We start from the raw sequence: 27,123 nt of genomic DNA on the forward strand, positions 1-27,123 counted from the left end.
GTGATTCCAAGGAAACTATCATTGTGGGGCGGGGGCTGGGGGGTGGGGATCATGAATGTGCAGGGCTGCATAGTTCAGAACTAAACCACAGATGAGTGATTCTTTATTTTTTGTGTGTCTGTCCTGGGGTTTGAACTCAGGGCCTGGGCTCAGTCCCTGAGGTTTTCTACTTAAGGCTAGTATGATACCACTTTAGCCACAGCTCCACTTCCGGCTTTTTGAGTAGTAAGGATTTACTGGCTATGAGTCACTGGCACTCGATGCTTGATTCATTTTTTCCCCATATGCCACCCAACTTCTACTATAGACACATTGCCTTTCAATAATCTAGTTTTTACTTTATACTTAAATTAAGTACATTCATTTTTACCTTGCATTTTAGGCATCACCGGCTTCAGGAAGGCATATTTTTAACAAAGTTAAGGGCTGGAAAACAGCAAATCACACAATGATTTAACAACAACTGATCAAGACATAGGCCTGACTGAGAACTTCTGAACTATGTTATGAGTGGGCAAGAACTTAAAAACTTTGGGTTTTGAAATTCCTTTTGATTATTTTTTGACCTTGCTTGATCAAAACCACATGTAATAAATCAATAATAAGACACTTTCTGTATACTTTTCTGAAGATTATCCCGAAGCAAATTTTCACTGTCTTTTGAAATTTGATTCACAAGTTTCATACAAACTTGTGTGAAATACCAAAAGGAATGCTTGATTCCTAAGTAAATGAATCATTAAGTAAATTCTTCTCAACTTTTTGCTGTCATGATTTTAGTGACCATTTTTCCAGCTCCTTGGGTTTTGATATCTTTTTGAATTTAACTTTAAAATAAGTTAGAGTAACTGAAAGTGAATAACATGCTGCTAGAATAATTGACTCACTCATCATTTCATTCCCTAATTATGTCTGGGTTGAGTCCTCTATAGTTTCTAGTTCATGGCCATGTGTCTATGAGACACACGTGGTTTCGAGTTGATTGCCTTGTGAAGGAGAAGGGAACAACGGGTGCTCTGTGGGCTGCACATTCCTGCTGGCCTCCTTTTCCAGCTTCATGTAGGCCTGTGCTTGTGCATCAGTGTTCCAGAGCAATGGCTGGCCTAATGCAAATTGAACTATTGATCCACGGGGCTAGTATTTGAAAAAATATCACATATTTTAATGACATATAAAACACATGGTAAATGTTGTATATGTGTGTGTGTCTATGTTTTAAATCTAATCTTTTTGTTCAAATTCTTTCTCCAGGTGGCACTTTTCTGAAGTTATTTGTTGAGTATTCTCAGCACTTTGCAGATATTGCCAGCAGTTTCTAGGTGAGTAGCAGCTTAGTTTATTAAAAAGTACACCGTTTCCAACTTTTGGATCCTACATGGTCAGCACAAGTTTTTATTTTAGCCTAAAAACACCCTTCAGCTAAACATCAGCAAAGTGTTATAAAAGACTGAAGTTTCATAAACAGTATTGAATTTAATGCTATAATTCCTATGCTTCAACTCTGACATGCTCTGTTCTGTCACCATTCATGAATGAATTTTAAAGCTCTTTAGCTTTAAAATTTAAAGTTTTGAATTTAAATCTTTTTTTTTGGGGGGGGGGTCCGGTTGTGGGGCCTGAACTCTGGGCCTGGGCACTGTCCCTCAGCTCTTCAGCTTAAGGCTAGAGCTCTATCACTTGAGCCACAGCACCACTTCCGGCTTTTTTTTTTTTTTCATTTTGCTTATGTGGTGCTGAGGAATTGAACCCAGGGCCTCAGGCATGCAAGGCAAGCGCTCTACCACTGAGCCATCTTCCCAGCCCCTGAATTTAAATCTTAAGTTGTCTTTTCTTTTGAGTTTCTCCATGGACCATGCCACCATTTGTTATCATTTCTCTCAGAAAGGGGATGAAGAAACGGCCAGTTCAAATTACCCAATTTTATTACTTGAAAGAAAGATAGCCAGGGTAAAGGCTGGGAATGGTTCAGTAATAGATGATTTATGATTGGGTAGATTTGAATTTACAAAGGTCACTTCCAGAAAATATTACCAGTAGGGGTTGAGTAATCTCCTGAAGTATGCATTCAAGCAAATCAAGGCAGTGGGAAAGGAATTAAATATGGTCCTTATAACTTGTAATCTACTTCCGCTTCTCAGTAGGTGAGGCCTGTCCACCCAGCTTCTCTAAGAATTACATTGTAACCTCCGGGATGCACTCAGACCAAAGGAGCTAGGGTGGACTCTGGACATATCATCCAGGAGGGTCTTCTTGTGCAGGGGACTTACACAGAACATTTTTAAAGATACATCTTATTGTAAAGGTCACCTTTTTGGTTTAGATTTTGAGGACAGATGGTTAATATGTAGCATTTTGGTCTGCTGATTTTTCAAGTTTTATTAAGTTGTTCTAGCAGCTACTACTGATTAGGTTAGGAAGCTTTGACTTTCTTTAAAAATGAGAACTGTAAGCACTTTTGAGTTACAGAATTGAGTAGAGCTCTTTATCATGGGGAAGATGTGGTAGTGTCCTGAACAAGCTAATCTTTTGCACCTTATCAAACTGAGAGTATTTAAGTTGGTGTTCTATACTTACTTAGTAGTGATAATTTTATTTTCTATTAATAAAAATAATTAATATTTCTGGGCACTGGTGGCTCACACCTATCATCCTAGCTACTTAGGAGGCAGAGATCTCAGGGTCATAGTTCAAAGCCAGCCAGGACAGGAAAGTCTGTAAGACTCTTATCTCCAATAAAAAAAAAACAAGTGGCACTATGGCTCAACTGGTAGAGTGATAGTCTTGAGCATAAAGGAGCTCAGGGACAGTGCCTAGAGTCAGCAAAGAATAAACATAAAGATGTATGTATGCATGCATGCATGTATGTATGTATGCTGTTTCCTAGCGTAGCGCCAGTGACTCATGCCTGTAAGTCTATCTACTCAAGAGACTGAGATCTGAGGATCACATTTTAGAGCTGGAAGTAGAGCTATAGCTCAAGTAGTAGAACACCAGCCTTGAACATAAAACTAAGGGACAGCGCCTGAGTTCAAGCCCAAATGCCAGAACAAAAAAATTATGTATTTATATAGAATCTATAACTTATACAGTATTATTATAGTACTACATATTATATATAAATATTTATATCTCTTATACATATTATATAATCATCTATAACATACTTATTATTATAGAATATAATATATAAGATAAAATACATTATAAATTTATGTATATGTAATATGTTTATATATTATATAATGTATTATATGTACTATATATTATAAATAACACACCTCTTTCTATATGTTGAAAATAAAGGATTTATGACATGTAATTTTTCTGAACCCAAATATTCATGATCTTACTTAAAGTTTAGCCCTGTCAACATGGGCTTGGCATTGAAGTCTGGGCTGTTTCTATTGCTCCATGGGTAAAGGTATTCTCAGCAGGGACAGGTCTATGTTGTTAGGAGTGGCCACTATTTGCCTAAGTGAGAAAAACATATCCTTTCCCTTGTTGCTTGTCATGTAAGTACTTGTGTGAAAACTCGAGCCAGGTGGATCCATGTTTCCTATGTGAGGAAATCCAGTGAGGGTTTGTCCTTCATTGTGAGTTCTCATGCTGGACCACTGCCAGGCTGGCTTGTTTAATCTTATTCTGGGGGAAAGCCTGGTGAGCTCTATAGTGCTCAGTCATGTTCTCCCTCATAATCATCTTCTGAACAGTTAGCCCCATAAAACCTACAACATTCTTTATGTCTTTCAGGATGTTGTTTTCTAAGATGTGAATTCATCCCATACAAATACTAAAAAAATACGTGTGTGTGTGTGTGTGTGTGTGTGTGTGTGTGTGTGTGTGTGTGTGTGTGTGTGTGTGTGTGTGTGTGTGTGTGTGTGTGTGTGTGTGTGTGTGTGTGTGTGTGTGTGTGTGTGTGTGTGTGTATAATATTTATAAATAGCCATTCTGAACTATGGCCTCTGACTTGCAGAGAATCGTGGCCTATTTCTTTTCTTTTCCTTTTTTTTTTGGTCAGTTGTGGGGATTGCTATTTCTTGTTACCTACATTGTGTCTCAGCTTTCTCTTGTGCAGAGGGAGTGATTGCAGTTTGAGGAGAGCCTTGACATCAGCAGTACTTGGCAGATATCCCCCTCTACTGGACACATGGGTTGGAATTTCAGCTGAAGTGAGAGTTATCTGTGTGCCCTGATAGTTTCTGTACCCACCGGTGCTCCATCCTCTTACATGGGGGTGGTTTTTCTCACTGGTTTGAGAAATTTGCCAGGATCCTTCCTGGAACCTGTCACTAGGTATTAAATAAGTGGATTCAGAGTCTGAGGAGCTACTCTGCCAGGTGTTCACTGCTCTCTTTAAGCAAACTCTTGCCTTCCTGCACCTCACTGGCAACAAAAGGCAGCACCAGCTCTGTGGGAATTGTAGGAAGGCATGGAAAGTGTGAGTTCTATGTAGGGTTCATATAAAGGGACTTCTACTGGCAGACTTTTCTTTTTAATATAGTCAGACTTTCTAGGCTCAAATCCCTGCTCCATATTTTAATTACACGTATGACCTTGAACAATCTACTGACACGCTCTTTGGCTCTCACTTATCTCACAGGTTTCTAAGAAAGACAGGGATACACTACATATAAAGTAGGGTGCAGGGAACTAACACAGAATGAATGTCAAGAAACATGCTTGTAAATTTGTCAGGACACAGGAAAGGAGGAAGAGAATCAATTAAAAGTTTTTTCCTTGGTTTTAAAGTTCTTCCAATTTAAACTGTGGCTTACTGAGCTGCCTTTGATAACCATGTTGTGTTAGTTGACACCAAGAATAACAATGTTATGTCTGGACTGGGATTGCCAGATGTTTATATGTGCCCCTCTTTGATCATCCAGATAATCTGTATGTATATAGAAATGTCACCCTACTTCCTAATGGCCACACTTTTGTATGTATTTTCTGTGTCTCACATAATTGAGTTCTTACTCTGCATACAACTTTATATCCAATTACTTTTGCCTATTATAGAAAGTTCTCCATGTTGTATAAATTTGCTTGTAAAAAAACATTTCTGTGGTTTTAGCAATCCACTCTGGTGTATATAGAAATTGCTTCAAACTTTCTTCTGTGTCTGGCACTTGAGTGGATTTTTATTTTTACCTATTAATTATAAACTTTGAATGTTGTTTCATGTGCAGCATTCTTCAGTTATAAAATATTCCCAGTAAAGCTGGGGTATTGTTGATTATATAAAAGAATGCTTGTTTTATAGCACTCCGTTTAACAAGGAACTTTCAGATTCTTAAATGACAGTTTATGACGTGAAAATAGTATTTAATTTTTTGCTGATATTTGTGTATGTGTTTCCATAAAACTTTGTATATAAAAAGGCAGCTGCCCTGTTTGGCCCATAGGCCATAATTTGTAAGCCCTTGTTAGGTAACAGGTGGAAAGATGGCAGGAGATCACAGAAAACAGCTGCTGTTCATTCCTCTCTCTCTTCTTCTTATCCCTTCTAAGTTCCAGTTTCAATCTTCTCAGGAAATATAGATATTTTTCTTATTAGTTATTAAATTCAAGACTTTTCATCAAGTGAATAATCATTTGCATTTCCTCCTTTATAAATTTTTTGTGTTCTTCCATTCTAGTGAAAATTTCATTTATGATGGTGATAATTTTGACATTTATGTGAAAATCATTATGACTTAGTCCCATTTTCTTAGCATATATAGCAACGTAGATTAATTATCTGCTCAGTAATTGTTAATTGCATATAAAACAGGAGGAGCTCAGTTGTGGACATGTCAGAGACCATAGAAGTTCTATGTGGCTTCTTGGTGTGGCTGCATCATGTGAAAATTCAGTCCTATGCAGTAAACACTACTGTCCCATCTCACCCAGATTTGTGAGTACCCCATCCTTGCTGTCTTCCATCATACTTCTAATTTCTCTCTGTTGTCAGGAAGAGAAGAATAAAGAACAAATATAGCCTCAAGGAGTGCTTCTTACCTGCTTCTGTGTCTGTTCTGCTGGGTCTTCTCACTCTAACTCCTTCAGTCTGCCCCTTAATCCACTGTTTCCAGGCTCCCATTCTCCCTCATCTCCTTGCATTCTCTTACTTAATCTACTGCATACTTTCAGCTGCCATACATAAGCCAGACCTCTCATACCAAACCTCTGTTCTAGGCAGTAGACTCCTAAAGCCATCTCTGTGTTGGATGTCTTCCCCTAATGTTCCACCAGCATTCCTGAGGCACATGCCCCCACCCCGCCAAGTGAAGCTTCTTTTCCTCCTTCTGCATCTCTGTCTGTCCTGCCTGCAGCCAGCCTACTTGCCCTAAGTAAGTGAATGTTTTCCTATCTAGATTTACTCTTACCAAATTGATAAAAATCTGATTCTTCTAAAACCAAAGTTAATATTTTGCAGGGTCTGCCACGCTAATGGAATTTATTTATGAAGCAAATCCTTATCTATTTGTAAAATCTTGAAAGAAGGTATACCCTGAATATGTGTATATTAGTGTATATTAATCAAGTAAGAACCCCTGCATAGTGCTTTCTGGTTTGAAGGCTAGCCATAATTTTTTTCAGGTCTTAATTATTTCCATATTCCACTATATATTGTTTTTGTTCATGTTGGAATTATCCTTTATTAGCTAGTTTTCAGTTTATCTCTAAGGGAACTCAGGCAAGAAATACAAATATTTTCATAAGATTCTTTGAGGGAATAAAATTAATATTTTTGAGAATGAAAGTAGGATGACTTGTCTCATAAGGATTGGAAGACTTTAAGATAGCCTCAGGGGTGGAGGTTTTTTTTAGGGCTTATTGAAGAATAAAAGGAAATTTAATACCATGAAGTTTGAAATTGCCCACTTAGAACACATATACTACACTAATTCCCATGGATTTGAGATAGCTCAGTTCTCTTGCTGAGCCTGCCAGGCCAATTATAATGGTGACATGGAAAGATTATTTAGTAGGGATGTTCCATGGCTAGGCTTTGTGTATTGGGAATATTTTCTATACCTGAAGATGGCCGCCCTCCCTTTAGTATGTTTAGTTGCTTTAGTCTGGTCCTCTTCTTAAGTTGGCTTCTTCCAAAGCAGATTCCATTGGTCCTGACATGAGAGGACACTATAGGAAAAATCTCTGAGAGATGTCTGAATGATGTTATGTGTGCCTCAGTCAAAAGGCTACAAACTAAGAGTAATACTTGGAGCCATTGGATTGTTGGTGCTCCTCATAGTGTTGGAGTTTCCCCAACACTAATCAACTTGCAGAAGTTAATGAGGCCCACAAGGAAATTACAGTATTGTTTCCAAGTTCTGAGATCTGGAACAGAACAAAAATCTGTCGGAAATCTGTGACCAGCCAAGGCTGAACACAGCCACCTCCATTAGTTGGGGGGAATTCCTGGGGAAGGAAAGAAGGTAGAATCCAGTGCTATTACTGGGTCCTTTAGTGCTGTATTTTCCAATTCATTTCTGTTACATAAATGCAAAGTGCAAAAAGCCTTACTGATACAACTTGACATGGTAAATGCTTTTTTTTTTGGTCGGTCATGGGGCTTGAACTCTGGGTTTGGGCGCTGTCCTTGTGCTCTTTAGCTCAAGGAGAGCACTCTACACTTGAGCCACAGCACCACTTCTAGTTTTCTAGTGGTTTATTAGCGATAAGAGTCTCATGGACTTTCCTGCCTGGGCTGGCTTTGAACCGTGATCCTCAGATCTCAGCCTCCTGAGTAGCTAGGATTACAGGCGTGAGCCACCGGCACCCGGCACTAAATGCTTTTTTGTAATTGTTCCTTTTTTTTTTTTTTTTACAACTCTTGTCATCCAAGGGATAAAGTATATACTTTTCAGGCTACAGAAATCTAGTCATTTAGAATTATTGTATGATTCTGGGGCAACCAAAAAATAACCAAAAAGGGCACTGTTGCTGTCCTTTTGAACTCCCAATCTAGTCAGGAGGAAACAAGCACCAGAGACATCATGGCCATTGTGGTAAACCAGTTATACTGGGGACAGAGGAAATAAATTATTTCTACTAGTTTTGTCATTCAAATGGGCTCTTGAGGATGACTAGCTTTTGCTGAGGGATGACAGGTAGAGATGAACATAGGAGGAGGAGGCAAGGAGGACTGAAGTCAGAGGATGGTCAAAAATTAGTGAGTGGCTTGGTTTGATTAACATGATGTATAGTGGGGCTGGGAAGGCAGGCAGGAAAGGTCAGCTTGTGAATTTCCTGAAGATTTCACCCCTGCTTTTACTATCTCTCTGACACAAATGACGAACAGCTGTAAGGTTTATGGCTGAACCATTTTTGTTGGCTGATAAGCCAAGTCCCCATTGAACATCCTGTCATTGTATTAACAACTTAGATACAGAATGATGAATGGAGCTTAGAGAACTCATGTGGGTTCAGAGTTTCAAACATATGAGTTTTATATCAAGTGGCTAATTAGTGATCCTGTATGGTGCATGAGTGGCTTCTTGAAGGGGAAAATTGGCATGCTGTATGTCGGTGGTCAGTATTATACATAAGACATGCTATTTATTCTCTACTTACCAGGTGCTTTTAACTCACACCTCCTGAGTGTTCTATATGTCTGGAAGCTATATTTAATAGATCTTAGTAGTAGTTTTCTAGAGTTGGTGCCTTTGGCCATTCTTGAAGGACATGTCTGCACTTAAATCCTTATAGTACATGGATTGAGAAAGGGAATGAAGTAATTGATGAGTTTCCTCCCCTGTTGTTCAGTCCCTTTAGTTATTTTTGCCCTGTGTAACTGATGGAGTAGCTATGTTTGTGGAGGGGAAGAAAGCTCCAGGGGGTAGAAGCTGAAAATTACTTCCAGATCCTTCACTGGGAAGGACCTGAAGATGATAGATCAATTACCATCTTATCATATCTTACTACTTAAATTTAGATCTTGAGATCTAAATTTAAAATTATACATGAAGTTTGGGGATGTAGCTAAATAGTAAAGAGCTAACCTGTCTCCAAAAGGCTCTTCAAGCGACTTAACTATAAAACAAGCCGTCACCTTGTTTATTTTTTAGACTGACCAGTATACTCACAATTCTTTCTCCCTTAGGAATTCTTGTTTCCTCTTTCATCATCTATGAGTGTATTTCCCCATGGAATTCCCCATTCCTCTGAAAATTCACTTTTATTTTGTCTTTTGAAATCACAATTTAAGCTTCCAGAATGTGGTTCCCTAATGATTTCAAACACAAGATCAAAGACTTAAAAAGGATTTGACAAAAAAAATGAAATGTTAGGATATCTTGAGTCTATTTGGTAATTTGGCCTCTTACTATTGGGTGTCTTTGGATAAATCATGTTCCATCAGTGAATGAATATAATAGTTGATTGCAATAAGCTGCAGTCAGATGAAAATAGATCCTTCTCTATACCCCTTGTCAACCCCCTTCTCCAATATGAGTGAATACCAAAGGAAATGGGATACTTTTCAGTCTGAAATATATTCAGTATTTCAGTGTGCTTTTATGGTATATTGGCACTCTTCTCCACGTACAAGGGTGTGCTTCCTAAATTTGAAGAGACTGTCATTACCTATTCTGGTCTTGTGAGTACTCTAATCAAACCAGCAAACCCTTGATCTGACTTAGCCCTCCCCACATGAATCTTTTTTTTTTTATTGTGGCTGATTACATGAATTTCATAGTTTTGTGAGATAGTGATACTTAGTTAATGTCACAAACACATTCTCTCCTTCATGGGGCAAATTGTCTTTATCGTGATCTATAAAGTTTGAATTCTATGAGCTTTGACAGTACAGCTATTTCTTGCACATCGGGTGATATGTATATTTCTTTCTTTTTGCTTAGTGTCAGCTGTTCCCTCTTTTCCACTCATTCCTTTCCTCTTATCGCTGCCATTGAGTTGCTTAGTTCATTTTGGTCAATGTCCAGTGCAGCTGATGAGTCCTGCTGTTGTATGTTTTCCCCTGTTTCCCTCTGTGTCCTCCTCCTAGTTTCTGTCAGATGTGTACAGATATACCATATATGTGGTCAGCAACATGGGGTCATTTAGTAATGACCAGGTGAGTGGAAGTCCTTTGTTTCTCGAGTCTTGTTTACTTTGTTGTATCTCTTTACGTTTTGGATTTAACACATATCAAGGAGACCATGTGCCGTTTGTCTCTTTGCTCTTGGTTTACCTCACTCAAAATGATTTTTTCCAGTTCTATCCATTTCCCTGTGAATGCCATTATTTTGTCCTCCATTGTATAGAGGTACCACAATTTTTGGATCCATTCATCTGTAGTAAATCTTTTACCCCCTGTTAGGACTATCATATTCTCATGACCCAATTGTTAATATTTTCTCCCATGTCATAGCTGTTGAAAGCTACTAGTGAAGAATGTGGTTCTGAAGATGGATGCACATTTTCCATTGAGTCAGAAATTATATGTGAAGTTGTTTTTATAGCCAACAGGTATGAAATAGAGTCTCACTAGTCCTTTGTGGAAAAAAAGCCATTGGGCTCCTGCTTGTTGTTGGTCTCCTGCTTGCTATAGGTTTTTACTGTTGCCTCTAATTTTAAAGTTATGAAGTTTATCACATTGTATCTTAACATTCATTTTGTAAGACTCAAGATGTCTCACTATTCAGAAATATTATACTTGAAGAAGAAGACACCAAACCTTTGAGAATACAGCTTTTAGGAACATTTTCTTTTTTAAATTATTATTTTTATTGTGAAAATACTGAACAGAGGGGTTACAATTACATGGGCAAGATAATGAGTACATTTCTTATCAAGCATTGTAGCCTCCTCCTTTGTTTCCCCTTCCCATCCCTTCCCTAGGAACATTTTCAAGATGAGTTTGAGTGGAAGTTTCTTCACGTCCAATTTTCCCAATAGATAATTCAGTAATTTTCCCCTTTGAAAACCTAAACTCAGCTCTTGTTATATAGTGCATCTCTTCCTTGTGTATCAGAAGGTATTTTAGACGTATATGTGACATTTTGGAACATTTCATAAGACAGGAAGACAAAGAATGCTAGAACTAGAATTGTTCTAAAAATCCAGGATTCATGATGAGATTTTATAAAATTGAATGACAGGAACATGCCTTCATCTGCTTCTATAAACATATCTGTTAATGATTAAACAAAGCAACAGGGTTTATTTTCATTGCAGGACTTCTCATAGATTTCAGCATGCTAATGTATGCAGTGGCTCTTCAAGGGTCAGATTCAGTATTCAGTATCTGCCTTAGAGGGACTGTGACTACGTTCCAGAACTTGCATCATTCTGACTCAGTTGGGGACAATGATATGGGCTTGATTAAAAATGGTCACAAACTCTTTTAAACAATTTGGAGCAAGAACGGGGACCTTATTTCCTCACCCTTTGAGTCTGGACTGGCCTTCTAATGTGCTTACACAGATAGAATGGCATAAAAATATTGTGTAAGTCTCACAGTCTCAGCCTCAAGAGATCTGGCAGCTTCTGCTTTTACCCTCTTGAAACAGAGCTCTAAGATCTTCATATAAGGAAGTTAGTGGTGGTCACTGCTAGAGGTGTAAATGAGGCTCTGAGAGCCTTCCAGGACAACAGACCTTGCTGAACACAGGAAACAGTCAAGGCCATGTGAAGCCAGAGGGAGTGTTGTATCCCCAAACTAGGGAATTATGAAGAGGATAAACCGTTGCTGTTGGAAGCCACATTGCTGTTGGAAGTTTGAGGTACTTTGCTACAAAACAGTAGTTTAATGGATATACCAGCATAAGCATAAGCATCAAACAATAATTCTGAAGCCAAACCCCAACATGTCTTTTTGAAGTTAATATAATACTTATTAGGAACCCTTTCTGGTTTACAACTGAATTCCTAGATGGGTTTTCCAGAAGCTCGAGTGAAGTGAATAGTATATTTGATATACCAATGAACAACACCAGACAATGGCCCCCAATTCCAGAGGGACTCAGCAGTTGAACTCATTCTGCCTTTGCAAGGTTAGAGAGGCTGATGGAAAAGTGCTAGCCTTCCTACCTGTGCTCAGGGAATTTCCAAGGGCCAGCCTGACAGCTACTACTGAGGGTAACCAGTATCATCCAGGGTTTCTTCTTACAGCTTAATAGTCAGATTTAAGCAGATACAGCTTTAGATAGACCCACCTGCCCCATCTGCTGTTCAGCTGCAGGGTGTGAGATCTTTCTAGTAATCCTATCACAGAACAGCTTTAGTTTTTCCTGTCTCCTAGGAGCAAATCTGATTGGCAGATGGCACAGGGGCCTGTTTCTAATTGGCAGAGATAGGAGAGGGCAAGGGTCAGGTACCCAAGTCTGGCTGGCAGCACTAGTTCCTTGGATGCCACCTCTGCTGTCCTCTGTGCCCCAAGGCCAGGTGGTGCTCATGAAATAACAGGCAGACCACAGATGGGAGGCTTCAGCTAAGAGCCCTGACCAAGGGTTACATCTAGGACCCACAACTCTCAGGTCAGAGGCTCCTGGCTGTCTCACTCTGACCATGCTAGCTGCAGTGAGTTGGGAAGAGGCAGAAGGATCCAGGAATCAAAAGAGTTAGAGCTGGAAAAGACCCACTTGGTCATGAATCTTCTTCCTTCCTCACGGCCAGACCATTCCCTTTGGGATACCCTGCAGTGCTTTGTAAAATCTGTTTCCGAGTGAGTCAGGCTGGGAGTCTTCCAACTGTTCTCTGGGGAGATGGAGCAGCCTTTTCTAAGGAGGAAATATTTTTCTCACTATTGGTTGGGATTTTTTTGTTGGTTGGCTCCAGCCCCATCACTCCTGGCTGGTCTCCCTCAGACCACCCTGAACAAATCCCCCTCTACCTCTTAGATTCCCACACTGAAATCTATGTCATGCTTCCGCTGAGCAGCAATTAAACCAAGGAGACAGGGCCTGCTTCTCAGTTTTGTGTTTTCGCAAGTAATGACTTTCTCCAGCTGCTTCATTATTCTGACCTCCAGCTCTGGATTTCTGTCTAATTTTCTGTCTCTGTTACCTACCACATGTATAGAAACCATGCTGGTATTTCTCAAGCATCGCAAAGAGCATATATTCCACCATGAGGATGGTGTTCTAATGGAAAATTATTAGGGATTTTTGGTGAGGTTTTATTGGATTTTTTGGCTCAACCTTTCTTGGTTTATATCTTATTTTCTAGTGGGTACAAAAAACTGTCAGTAGGGCTGGGAAGGTGGCTCAGTGGTAGAGTGCATGCCTTGCATGCCAGAGGCACTGGGTTCAATTCCTTAGCACCACATAAGCAAAAAGAAAAAAGCCGGAAGTGGCGCTGTGGCTCCAGTGGTAGAGCGCTAGCCTTGAGCTGAAGAGCTGAGGGATAGCGCGCAGGCCCAGAGTTCAGGCCCCATGACCGGACCAAAAAAAAACAAAAACAAAAACAAAAACAACAAAACTGTCAGTAGAATATGGCTCCTCAGAAACTGACAATAATGATATCATACATATTGTTGGTCCAGCCCTGTAAACATTTTGGGAGCAGGGGGGGAGGGGTGTTGATATAACTCCATATATAATCAATAAAAGAAAGAAAATAAGGACCTGGGTGTCTGCACAGCTCACAGGGACATTTAGGAAGCAAAGAGGAATGGTTTATGAATCTCTGGCATTGTTACCAATGAAGTGAAAGGTGATAAGCAGGAACTGGCCAAAGAGACTCTTCTGCTTCAGGTTTCTAGGCCACGAGACTGAAGTTGGAGAAATAAGTATCACATAAATGTCTTTCTGTGAGTACTGCAGAGTAGTCCTGTTCTTAGAGGCATTTTAGGTATTACTCAGAGACGAGGGTGTGGGGAAGGAACCCCATTTCAATATCTTTTAACTCAGTACAGCTCTGATTATCTGTTTCATGTACAGAACTGGGATTGGTTTGTCAGACAGATTCTGTTTAATAGTGTTCCATGCTCAGAAAGCCAGTTTGCAAACCACAGGTTCAGAGAACTGACTTCTAGTAAAAACAAACAGAGAGAAACCTCTTCAGCCTAGCAGCTAACGATTACAATTCTGAGATCCACATAGATCAATCCACAGACATTTGGGAGCAGCAGACAGCAAATTAAACAAATAAATGTTCCTGTGTAACTACTATGTCATCAGGAAACTCTTAGTCAACATAAACAGGACATACAGACTGTGGCCTTTAAGTACAAGAACAAGAGGCCAATTCTGGTCATCTGTGCAAGTGATTTTACTGGATTGTGCTAGCCCAAGCAAGCACTGAAGTTGAGATTAGTGAAAGTCATGAGATAAAAGCTGTCCTTTATTCAGAGCTTTCCATTTGCTGGACACTGTACCTAGCTAATGTGCATTATCCATCCTAAGAATCAGTGGCTCTATTATCCTTATGTCACACATGGAGAAACAGGCTGAGTGATTTGCCTAGGCTCACACAGTTGATAAAGTCATGGAACTGAAGATGGGATGAGTCTCTGGCTTTAGTTGATTCCCTTATATGTTCTGATGTATTATATCTACTAATATCTCCCCTTCCCCCTCCATTGTGTATGTCTGTTTGTCTTTCTCAATTCCCTGTCCTCCAATGGTTTCAGTAAGTGAGGATGCTGAGCATGAAGAACTATCTTTCCTGCTGTAGTTACTCCTTTATCATCAATCCATTTACTCAAGGGTTGCTTCATATAAAGCTGAATTTTAATGTTGTATATACATGATCTTCATTGATAGAAAATGGGTGCCAATAGTGTAACTTTGACAGTGTATATTCATACCAAGTAAGCATTTGAAGCTCTGAAAAGTATATATTTGTGCCTGGCCTTAATGACTCTCAGCCACTCCAAAGCTTTTTGGGGTTCTGTAGAAATTAGAATTTTAAATGGCTTAGCAGCTAGTGATATATTACTAAGGTGGATGAAAGGTGATAAGTTTTTAAATCTTGAGTGTCTTTCTCAGATTTTCATCTTTGCTTCTCTTTCTTTCTCTATCATGGCCTTTACCAAAGACTGATATATAGGGATAGGTCTGGTTTTGAGAGTTGGCCTTGAATGACTTCATAACCTGCTGTGAGTGAACCAGTTCTTGGTCTGTGCCAAGAACAGGTGGCTGAAGTGTGTGCCTTAGCTTCTGCTGACTTTTTTTTCCCTATAGCTCTCCTAGGGAGTAAATCTAACAGGGGTTTAGGTTTGTACATTTATTTTTGTAGGTGTATTTGGAAATGCTGGGGCTGTTGAGAACTATTTCACAGAACATCCAGGTGGCTGAATAATCTGCCTCCCTACATCATACTTAGTCTTTTTCAACAAGGTTAGAGTTAGCTAGTTTCAGGGACCAAGTAAGGCCCTCAGGGGGAACACTGAACTGATAGAGGCACTTGGGAAGTATTGAGTAATAATAATTTCTAACTGCAAGGGCCTCCTTGTCTGGCAGGGCTTCCTAAACAGTACCCTAGTGGCTTAAAATGTCCATGTTCTTTCCCAAGTGACTATCTCACTTCCTGAAAGTAACATTTTTGTGGAAGGGTTGACCATGCTCCATCTTTATAGGGGAAACTCCCACACTAGAAGTCCCACACTTGATTCTGTAGCAGAGGATGAGGAGTGCTGAGCTAGAGTCTGAGGTGTCACCTCTTGACAGATAGGGGTTCAAGGGGAGAGATGTTGAATAAGCAACTGCCTGAGTTCTGGTAGAGAACTCTGGAGCTGGATGTCCAGAAGCATCCTTACCACAATCATAGAGCCAACCGCTGTTTGACTGTGTGACCTGCCCCCCAGAGACGGGCAGCTTGTCACTGCTCTCCAAGACATCTGTCTCAGAGAGGCAGGAGGGTGTTTCCATTCATTCATTGTCCATGAAAAATGAGAGTGCGTGGGAGCAAGAGAAGCACAGATTCAGAGGAAATGAGTACACCCTCCACTTGGAATGACAGTGCAGATGAATTCCATATTTTGGTGAAGGAGTGTTTTCTTTAAAAAGAGTAAAGGCAACGAAGAAAGGCTTAGTTGCTGACCTAGTTTCTGAAAAGCATACTGAAATACAGTTATAGCCTGCTGAAATGGTTGCTTTAGTTGCTTGTTTCATGTTTTGTTGTGTGTAAAAAACAAAAAGGGCCCAGAACTTACTATCATGCTTCTTTGCCTTTTGCCTGGTTTTCCTCCCAAGGTGGCCAGACTTGCTGACAAGCTCCTTTAAAATTGCTGTGGTCAGCAGAGTTTTAGAGCCTTGTTGCATCAGCACAGATCCTTCACTTGAGGATTCAAGCAACTATACACCCTTTACCCTGTTAGCAACTATTACAACAGATGTGTGCTAGCTCACTTTTCACTCTTAGTTTGGTCCTCCTGTAAGAAAGCAGTTATCAGATTTGATTTTAAAGACTGTATGCTTACCTGTCCCCACCTATATAAATTCAGAAATGGCGAGGCTGATATGCTTTTGTATTTAGAATGTGCTTATCAGCTGTGATGAGTCAAAAACCAAGATTTGGGCTCTGTTCATTCACCTGTAGACCTGTGTTTGGATAGACTGTGCAAGGATACAGAATGGAATGTGGAAGATGCACATGTTCCCTTCTTTCATGGGATTTGGTGACTATAGAAACCAGATGTCTTACATTCTACATGGAATTATAGGGGGTGACCAAAGGCTTAGACCAGCACTTCTAGCCCTATCCTAAGCCGCCCTCTCACCCCCATTTTACATGCAGCAGTGACTTTGTGTCTAGCCTGATATTTGTCCATGTTGTCACTGTGCACAAACCTTACCATTTCCCTCAGAAAATTGCCTGGTCAGAGGTGACAGGTGATGACCTGCCTTCGTGTTTTCCACACTAGATTGCATTTGATGTGGCTTCTCCAGTGGGCCTTGCATGCGGAGCATAGCTTAGTGATCAGACTAGCTAAGGACAGGCTCTTTCTGCAGTCCTGCCAGAGAGTTCTAGAGAGTTCTAGAACTTACATCCTGAGGGCATCTGTCTTGGGTTATACCAGCTGTGTACCTACACTTAGGAGACTTCAGCCTGAGCCTCAGGATTGCCTCTTAGGGCAAGGCTGAGGGCAGATTTGCCTACTATACCCTTAAAAGAGGAACAAAGGGGAAGGGTACACACCGGGGACTCAGGAAGCTTTGTGAGCCCTTGCTGCCCCTCTGTAGGCAGGATGGAACCCTAGGGAGGTTCCTTAATGAGCACTTACTGGGTGGATCCCCTGTGGAGGATGTGAAGGTGAGTCCTAGAGACTCAGACCTCAAGGGATCTGTGTTCTGTTTAGTGAGGGAAAAGAGACATGCTGTGAAAAGTACTCATGGCGTTGAAGTGGCTTAGATAAAGACCCAGCTCCCTTCGGGAGGGCTGTAGTCTAATGGGAAAGACTGCTTGATAGAGGTGGCTTTGAGCTGGACTTTAAAGGGTAGGCATGAGATGGACACATGATGATTAAGGGAGAAGAGACACCCGCACAAGCCAGACATGGCCTGGGCCTGGCAGCTTTACTGTGAGAGAAGTAAGCAAGTTCACTTGTGGCCAGTGCTTCCCAGGATGCAAACAGAGCACCCACAGCTGAGAGGGGCTACCAGAGGATTCTGTAAAGTTTCAAAAAGCAATTCACAGGTGCCCTTTGCTGGTGGATTGGGCAGAGGAACAGGAACATTGGGTGTGGCAGCTCTGGGAGTGAGTGTGCTTGACTCTGTGCCTGCCTTTCCCATTCAGAAACCTTAGCTTCTTGAGGGATCTGCTGGAGAAAGCAGCCCTAGGGTAACGTGAGGCCCGTGAAAGATGGCTGCTTCCTCTTTTCCTAATGACAGACTAGAGTCATGACAGGGCTGCAGGATTTATTTCTTAAGGATGTGGGAACCCTTTAATGACAAGTCTTAAAATGAATTGAAAGCTTATAGAGCTATTAAATTTCTATACCTTAAGGACTCTATAATTAAAAATGGCTTCTCTCAGCCGGCCTGGACAGAAAAGCCCATGAGACTCTTATCTCCAATTAACTACCAAAAAAAAGGCCAGAAGTACAGCTGTGGTTACAATGGTAGAGTGCTAGCCTTCAATACAAAAGCTCAAGGACAGCACCCAGGCCCAGAGTTCAAGTCCCAAGACCAGCACCAAAAAAAAAAAAAAAGAAAGAAAAAGAAAAGAAAAAAAAAGGCTTTTTTCATAAAACAGACCTTTGTCATACTTCAAATTCAAAGCTTCTACTGTTATTTCTAATAGAGGGATGCATTTACAGATTTTTTTCTGGTACTGGAGTTTGAACTCAAAGTCTCACAGCTGGTGCTCTACTTGATTTACTCTTCTAACCTGGCTTTTTACTGGCTAATTGGAGCTGGCGTCACGTGTGGACTTTTCTGCGCGAGCTCACTTCAAACTGTGCTGGATCTCAGTCTCCTGAATAGTGAGAGTTTGTAATCATGAGTCACCAGCACCTGGCTCTTCGTTTTTGTTGTTATTTGTTATTTGTTTTTAAACTTAACATCAGTGGTATGATTTCTGTCAGCTCCAGGCAAAACAGCCATGAGGTGATGACCATCTTCCTCTAAATAGATGCACAAGTGATCAAGCTGCACCAACTCTGACTGCTGTTGGACCTTGCATGGATAAACTGAGGACTATCTTCTATAGATGTCTTTTTGGGACTATTTATGTTTTTCTCATTCTTGGGTGTTACTGGATCCTTCATCACTGGAAGTTGGGATCTGTTTTAGTAACTGAATTATCAAATGTCACATCTCGCTGCAAGAGTATGTAAAAGGGACCTCATCTTCTTCCCCAGGACTTGGTGAACAGCCCATCCAGGAGTCTTGACCAGAGGTGACAGGTCAGGGTCTGCCATGTGTTTGCCATAGCAGAGTATGTAGGGAACAGTAGCTCCCACATCTCAGGGCCTCAAGGGTAAAAACTTGAAGACGTTATCACCAGGCTTGGGGTCTCTTTCTCATGGGTGTGTTCTGCTGTGTTACCAGGAAAATACTTGAGAGGTGCTCTCCCATGGCTTGCTCCCTTGGGGAAGGAATGCTTCCCTTAGGTCTTGCTTTCAAGATGGCTGGTTAAGAGTCTGTTCTGAGAAGCAGGGTTGCTGGATAGCTGGGTTTGGGGATGGGGACTGCAGACTCAAAGGTAGAATGTCAACCAGTTAAGTCAGGGGCATACTTCCTCTAAGAGGAAGGCAAGGAGCTTTCTCTTTGTTCTCTGTTCTAATAAAGCTATTTTTTCAGGCTCTGCCCAAATACTTCTATGATTCTCTTCAGCAATGCTAGAGGTCAGTATTGCCCTCACCAAAGATATAGGACTTTGGTAAACCTTGGGGTTTCGTTGTTGCAAAAGGCCTAAAGTATGGGATGAAAAATCTTTGTGTCCCTTCAGCCAAGTAGGGACTGTGTGTTTTGTTCAAATGAGTGCAGCATTCTGAATCAAGGCTTTAAGTAGGGTCTTATTGTCTGTCCTGTGGAGGAGGAGGAGCTATTGTTCAGGTCTATGATTAACCCCCATGAATTTTATAGCTGGTCTTATTTTTAAAAAAAAAGATGGAAAGGAAAGTAGGAAAGTTTTAAATTCTACCTGTGTATGGGATATAGTATAAAACATTGATACATATTGCATGCATAATGTTTAGATCGGGATAAATAGCATGCCCAGTTCTTTAAGCATTTATTTTTTCTTTATGTTGGAAATCTTCAGACTCTTATAAAAATGTATACACTTAAGTTGTGAGCCATAGTTACTCATCCATGTTGTGAACCCTAGACTTAGTCCTCCTCACATGCAAAGCATGGCTTATTTAACTCCTGTTTGTGAGTCAAAGCTGGTTATGCAGAAGCAGCAGTAACAGGATGCTCAAACACCCCTGCTGCCTTCCAACATAGAGACTAAAAATGACCTTTGTGGCTCTCCCAAACAGTTCCTGCTGTTGGGCCAGGCCTCTGAGTTCTGAAAGCCGTGAATGTGAGCCCCATGTGGTTCCTGAAAAGGACAGCTAAGGCCAGGGCCTGTGGCCTGTTGGAATCACTCACTGATATTTTAGAACTGAGATGAGGAACTTGCACGAAAACCATTGTTTTTGGAAAGACATATCATGTTTCTTCCGTCAGTTTTGCTGCGTTGGCAGATAAAACGCTGCAGCCCCAAGATCATCACCAGTCACTTTTTAAGGAAACATGACAGTGACCCAGTTTAGTCCCTTTTCATTTATTATACAGTGCATGTTTCAAACGTTACCAAAGATGGCTGGAATAGTTCCATTTCATAGTTTCATTAACATAAAAATCATGCCTTTTAGCATGCAGGAAACAGATATTGATGGACATGGTAAGTATTATGTTTGCTATATTCCTTAGCACTTTGCTGGAATAACATAAATGCACAAGGGGGGGTCTGTTTTGCTTGAAAGAATGAAGGAAACTGCTGTGTGAGTGTGTGCATGTGTGCATGAATTCATGTGTGGGTCTGTGTGTATACACAAAATACATTTGTGTATTTTTAAAACTTTCTGTTTGCAACATAGTTTGCTAATCACCTTTGGGGAACACGTACAGTTTCTGTGGACATGTACATAGAATTGAAAGAACATCAGATACTAAACTGTGTGGTCCTAACTAAGTATAATGTGAAATCAGAGGAGGGAAAGATTTGTGTGGGCCAAAAAATGGAATTAAAATGAATATCTTAGTAACTTCAAAGGGAGGCAATTGAAAGTGCTAACTTTAAAAATACCAACAGTAAATAGTTTGGCTCATTCTTTAAGGGGTAATAAGGAAAATGCTAAGTTTGGCTGCAGGAGCTGTTGTATGGTTTTAGCATCCTCAGATGCTGATGTGGGCAGCCTGGCCAGACATACTCAAAGACTACAGCATCTTATTCCCTACCCCAGAAGATGGTGTGAGGGGTGGCATAGCCCTGTTTCAGTGTGTGTGTGAGGATAGTAGTCTAGAAAAGGTTGTTTCGTTAAGCACCAATGGGGTAAAATAGCAATTACTACCTTCATTGAGTACATACTATATGCATGGCACTGTGCTGAGTATTCTCATAATATTTCAATCAACTAGTAAGTTAAATGTTAGCCCTAATTTCACAGCTATGGAAAGAGGCTCAGGGCAAGGCTGTTTGTACTACTATATTTTTAAAAAAAAAACCCACAAACTTTAGATTGGGTATTTGATAAAAACCAAGAAATGTTCTTTTTTTTTTTGGTTCTGTTCCTGAGGCATGAACTCTAGGTCTGAGCACGGTCCCTCAGCTTTTATGTTCAAGGTAGTACTTTATCACTTAAGCATAGCTCTATTTCCAGCTCTTTTTGTAGTTTATTGTAGATAGAATCTCCTGGATTTTCCTGTCCAGGCTGGCTTCAAACTCCTCAGCCTCCTGAGTAGCTAAAGAAATGTACTTGATATAACCCAGTGGCCTCACATGCACAAAGCTCTGGTTTGATCTCCAGCACTGCAAAAGTAGAGGAGGAAGAGAAATGGGAAAAGCAATAAATGTCTGGGGAGACTGGGAAGTTCTAGATCATGTGATAGCACTAACGCATGCTGGGCTTACTCTCTGCACCCAAGATAGTATCTTGTTCCTGTGTCCTCATCCAGCAGAAAGACAGTAGAGCAAGCCCTTCTTGCATCCTGGAACCCTTTAGTAAGTGTGTTAATCCATTCTTGATGGCTAAGCACTATAACTTCATTGCCTCCCAAAGGCCCACTTAATATTGCTGCATTGGAGATTAAGTTTCAATAGGGAATTTTGGAGGGACTATCATTCAAACTCTAGTGGGTTTAGCTACATGTCAAGGATCAACAGACTGCATTGAATGGCAGTGCTAGGAATCAGATATACGTAACTATAATTTCTCCCAGCCTTTCGGCACACATTCAGATAGGCAGCAGGCAGAGTAGAACAGGCTGTGAAAGGCAGCAGGAGGTAATAGAGACTGGACTACACTAGAGAGTCTATTCCCTGACTAAATCACATAGGCACTACTTAGCTTTGATTATCTGTTCTTGTGTGCAAATATGGGCCTAGTATTGCTAAGTGTAAAGATATTTTATAGCCATATGTCTGGCTTTTTACATTGTCTTCCTATCTTTGGACGTTTGCTCCTAATTTAATTTTTTTCATGGGTCAGCCTCCAATTTGAGACTCCAAAAGAAGTCAGAATAGAAATTGGGATAGAGGCTGAGAAGGTGGCTCACTGGTAGAGCGCTGGCCTTGCATGGATGAGGCCCTGGGTTCGATTCCTCAGCACCACATAAGCAAAAAGAAAAAAGCCGAAAGTGGCACTGTGACTCAAGTGGTAGAGCGCTAGTCTTGAGCTGAAGAGCTGAGGGACAGAGCCCAGGCCCAGAGTTCAGGCCCCGCGACAGGACCCCCCCCAAAAAAATTGGGATATTAAGTCAGTTGCCAGTAGCTCATGCCCATATCCTAGCAAGAAGCTAAGGTCTGTGGAGTGTGGTTGGAAGCTAGCCTGGGAAAGTTCATGGGATCCTTATCTCCAATTAATCACCAAAAAGCTAGAAGTAGAACTGTGGTTCAAGTACTAGAGTATATATCCTTAAGCATAGAAGCTCAGGTCCAGTGCCCAGGCCTTGAATTCAAACCCCAGGACTGGGACACACACACACACACACACACACACGCACGCACGCGCGCGAAATTGGGATATTATGGGACACACACACACACACACACACACACACACACACACACACACACACACACACACACATACACACACGCACGCGCGAAATTGGGATATTAAAGGTTAGAAATCCTACGAATGACTAGCCCAGGATAACAGGTATGGCTGGCTTTGTGGATCATATCAGTGGCAGCAGCCATGTCGCCCCTCAACCTCAGTGTGCAGATGAATCACCTGGGGAAATTTTTGAAAATGAAAGCTATGATTTGTATGGGTTCCAGGTTTTACGGTGAGTCTGATGTGCTTCAGGACTAATATTCCATTGAGGATCCCAATGTAGCACGGAAGCTCAGCAGGGAAATCACTGATATGAATTAGTGACATGTTCTGTAAGCAAAGAAAAGGGGATAAAGCCATAAGGTGTTAAGAGTCTTGTCCAGGGTTGTCCAGGAAGAATTTAAGAACACAGGTAGGTGAGAAGCTTTTGAACTTGACAGTTGTTTTAGGCACAATTCTTCACATTTTAAAAAAATGGACTCATCTTTATTATCTGGAAAATTGGGATTTGACATTTCAGCTTTCTACTTGGGTGGGATGAAGGGAGAGTTAACTGATTGGCTGTCCCTCCTTTCTGCTGTATTTTAAGGGTGAAAAATATGTCTTGCATATGTTGGTGTTCTGTTACTTCCACGTGGCCTTGGCGTCCCTTCAGCATGGGGTCTGTGGTGGGAGGAAAGGGTGGGTGCTGAGGAAATTGCTTTGAGCAGAAATCATCTTGTTTCCATTCACTAAGAGCTGTTCTTGTAGCCCTTCTTTGCATCCCCTGCCTGTGTTCAATGCCCTTGGAATTGTATGCCAGGAAACAATAAGATCTTTCTAATTGGGCAAGTGGGAGGAGAGGGACTGGGTAAGCCAGGATGCGCTGGCAATTGATGGCCTAAAAATAGATCTTATTCCTTATGAACACATTTTTTAGGGGGGAAAGGGGAACAAAAAGCCTTGTACGTTCTTAACCATCCTGGACACCATTCCCTTGGTAAGTCAAAGGAGGAGGCTGAGTTGGCTAGGGCACAGCCAGGTGGGTGGAATACTAGAGACTAGTCATGGTAACTGGGCCCTTTGGAGACAAAGTTGGTCTTCAGCGAGCAGAGGCAACCTGAGATCTAGGGCCAAAGTATATGTCTATGGAATGGGTGGGAGGATAGCAGTCCTGGAGAAGTGCTTCTTAAATTTGAACATGCCTGTGAATATGAAGCACAGATACTGATTCAGTGGGACTAAACTTGAGTTGGAAATACATGGATCATTGGGATTTAAAGAGTAAATGCAACAGATATTCCAGTCTTTTGTAATAGTTAAAATAGGGCAAAGCTGAAAAAGGCAAGTGAGTCTCATCACATTGCCATGCTCCAGATGTGTCACTGCATGATGTTGGTGACACTTTCATATCATAAAAAACAAGATTATGAGTGTTATATGTTTGATTCTATTGGTGAAAATGCTTATAGTCGGATAGAATGTGAACATTGTACATGATGGTTGATTTATAACTGAGGCTATTACAAAATAACCAAGTGGTTATTTTTAAGGGCAAAGGAAGAGCCCATGCACAGAAGCTGGGAATGAAAATCATTTTGACAATTTTAAGTTTTTGTAAGAAGGAAGGCAATTTGTCCTTTAGGGAAGGGGGACAGGGAAAACAAAAGAGAAAAACATTCTCTGAGGAGTCAGTGATCTTGTTGGTTCTGAGGTCTTAGAAAATAAGTTGGTTGAGAGAAAGAGGTGAAGGGCACACCTTAAGCTGGTTCTGTAAACATTGGAGAATTATTACAGAGGCAAGGAGCAGTCAGACTGCTGCTTCTTGAAGGGTATTTCTCTGAAAGGGGCTTTGTGGTGACAGGTTGTGTCTGATCAGTAGAGGTAGCAGCTGTCTGCAGGGCCATTGCCAGGATGGTTACTTGTGCAAGGGCATGTTCCTTTTCCAACCCTTGCTCCAGTGAATTCTTCATCCCATTTGCCATTTCTGATTTTGGTCATCACACTCTTGAAACTCAACATAGACTGCTGAAAAACATGTCTAAATGGAGATGTGACTAGGTGATCTGTCAAACTTTATATCCCCATGGGATTTTTCACTTCTCCAAGGGAGCATGCTTAAGCTATCTCCCAAGGGTATGAAGGGTTAGTCTGATTTTTACAACTCTTGAGACCAGAAGGTTCTAGCTTGTGATTTTGATGTGACTCATAGATGTTTATTATAGTTTGTGTTGGAATTCAATACCTGTTGTGTGGACATGTTGTGGTCAGATACAAGGAAGAGCTGCCATCCTACTTTGCCTCTGAAGGGTGAGATTCTATGGTACTGAAGTCCAGTAGCTAGTAGTAATGATATGCTTGTGGTTGGTGTTCATCTAGAGGCACCCCCAGACACAGGGTTGGCAGGGGAATAAGGACACAACCTTCCTTACTACTGCCTGCAAAGTAGCAGCAGAATGGGCATGGGGCTGTGTACTAGAAGGCAAATGGGAGGAGGTGGGGGATGGGGGCTATTGTTGATGGGTTTTTCCTTCTCCTGGCCCCACCTTTCTCCTGCCTTTGCCAGCTTTGTGGGCTCTAGTGGGGAAGGAAGGTTGACCTTGTTCTTCTTTATCCATCCCCCTTACCTGGCCATACTGAATAAGTACCTTCCTTACCCTGGGAAGCACTGGGGAGCAGAGTGGAGCAGCCACAGGAGGGAGGCATCTCTGTATCAGAGTTCCTCTGCATCTGTGAGTTGCTCCGGTTGAGGTGAATGCAAGGCCGCCTGCATGCTGAATGTAGTCCCAGGGCAGGACTGTCTGTGACCCTTGGCAGACCACTTTCTCTGACAGCATTATTTGACCATGCGGTGTATCCCTGGTTGTCTTGGAGCCTCACTGCCCTTTTTGGAATCCAGAGAATAGAACAGAATGAAAGCAGTTCAGGGACACAACCAAAATGGGCTGTCCTCCCTTTTCCTCTTAAGATGATGATGATATTTTCCTTCTGTGTTCCTTGAAACTTACTCAACTTACAGCAAAATAGCATTAAAACGTTTAGATTCTTAACTCTGTTCTTACCATAGTAGGCAAAACACCATTTTTTGGGGGGCGGGGGGGTGTCCAGTCATGGGGCCTGAACTCTGGGCCTGGGCGCTGTCCCTCAGCTCTTCAGCTCAAGGCTAGCACTCTACCACTTGAGCCACAGCGCCACTTCCGGCTTTTTTCTTTTTGCTTATGTTGTGCTGAGGAATCGAACCCAGGGCCTCAGGCATGCAAGGCCAGTGCTCTACCACTGAGCCACCTTCCCAGCCCCGCAAAACACCATTTGTAACACTTGAGACATTGAAGTTTTGGTGGCTAAATGATTGGGGCAGTGTTTATTTGTGGATCTTGTCCTGGCCTTTCCCTCCTCCTGTTCCTATTGGCAGGAACAAGGCATGGTGCCATAGCATTGCTGGGAGGGATTTTATGGCACCATCTGCTGCTGCTGAGGGCTCCTGACAAAGTGCAGCCGGCTTGGGTGGAGGAGGTCCTGGCTTTTGATGACAGCCTAGAGGCTGAAGCATAGGCCATTGCTTCCTTTCAAGGACCTGAGACAGCTTCAGTGCCAGGGGAAGTAGGGAAACAGAACCCACATCTGGGGTGCTGACTTTCTGTTCCTGTTTTGCCTTGAGTCAGAAGGATGGTAAGACTGCCCAATAAATAAGTGGGCGAAAGACTTAAAGAGAAGCTTCTCTGAAGAAGAAAGAAGGATGGCCAATAGACACATGAAGAAATGTTCAACATCCCTAGCCATAAAAGAAATGCAAATCAAAACAACTTTGAGATATCACCTCACTCCAGTTAGAACAGCAAAAATCAAGAACTCTAACAACAACAGATGCTGGAGGGGATGTGGACAGAAAGGAACCTTACTTCATTGTTGGTGGGAATGTAAACTTGTTCAACCACTTTGGAAAGAAGTATGGAGGTTCCTCAAAAGACTTCACATAGATCTCCCCTATGATCCAGCAATCCCATTTTTGGGCATTTACCCAAATGTTTACAAACAAGACCACACTAAAGCTACCAGCACAACTATGTTTATTGCAGCATTATTTACCATAGCTAAGATCTGGAACCAATCCAGATGCCCCTCAGTAGATGAATGGATCAAGAAAATGTGGTATATATACACAATGGAATTCTATGCCTCCATCAGAAAGAATGACATTTCCCCATTTGTTAGGAAATGGAAAGGTTTGGAAAAAATTATATTAAGTGAAGTAAGCCAGGCCCAAAGAAGCATAGGTCCCATGGTTTCCCTTATTTGCAATATCTAGTATAGGTATGAGTCAAGTGGAAAAGGTCAGATAATGTGATGTTAGGAAAATGAACCCTTAAATATGTATTTTAATGTTTTCGTTTCTTTCATGCATGTGTTTCTAACGCATTTATAAGATTATTTCTTTGTTGCTTTGTATGTCCCTCCCCCACAGTGTAACCCCCGCTTTCACTATATTTGATGTCAGTATAACA

At 41.3% G+C, this 27,123-nt stretch overlaps 1 protein-coding gene across 4 annotated transcripts in view; it reads left to right on the forward strand.

Annotated features, from left to right (window-relative positions):
- The window catches only part of Lhfpl2 (LHFPL tetraspan subfamily member 2), a 147,091-nt gene that overhangs the window by 66,109 nt on the left and 53,859 nt on the right, over positions 1 to 27,123 (forward strand). For all 4 annotated transcript variants that reach the window (XR_011373742.1, XM_070031210.1, XM_070031211.1 and 1 more), the window contains one exon: positions 1,252 to 1,319. The gene's annotated coding sequence lies outside the window, so the exon portion shown is untranslated. The remainder of the gene's footprint in view (positions 1 to 1,251; positions 1,320 to 27,123) is intronic.

Source organism: Dipodomys merriami, unplaced genomic scaffold (genome assembly GCF_024711535.1).
Source record: "Dipodomys merriami isolate MVZ:Mamm:240054 unplaced genomic scaffold, mDipMer1.0.p SCAF_20, whole genome shotgun sequence".
Taxonomy (NCBI): Eukaryota; Metazoa; Chordata; class Mammalia; order Rodentia; family Heteromyidae; genus Dipodomys; species Dipodomys merriami.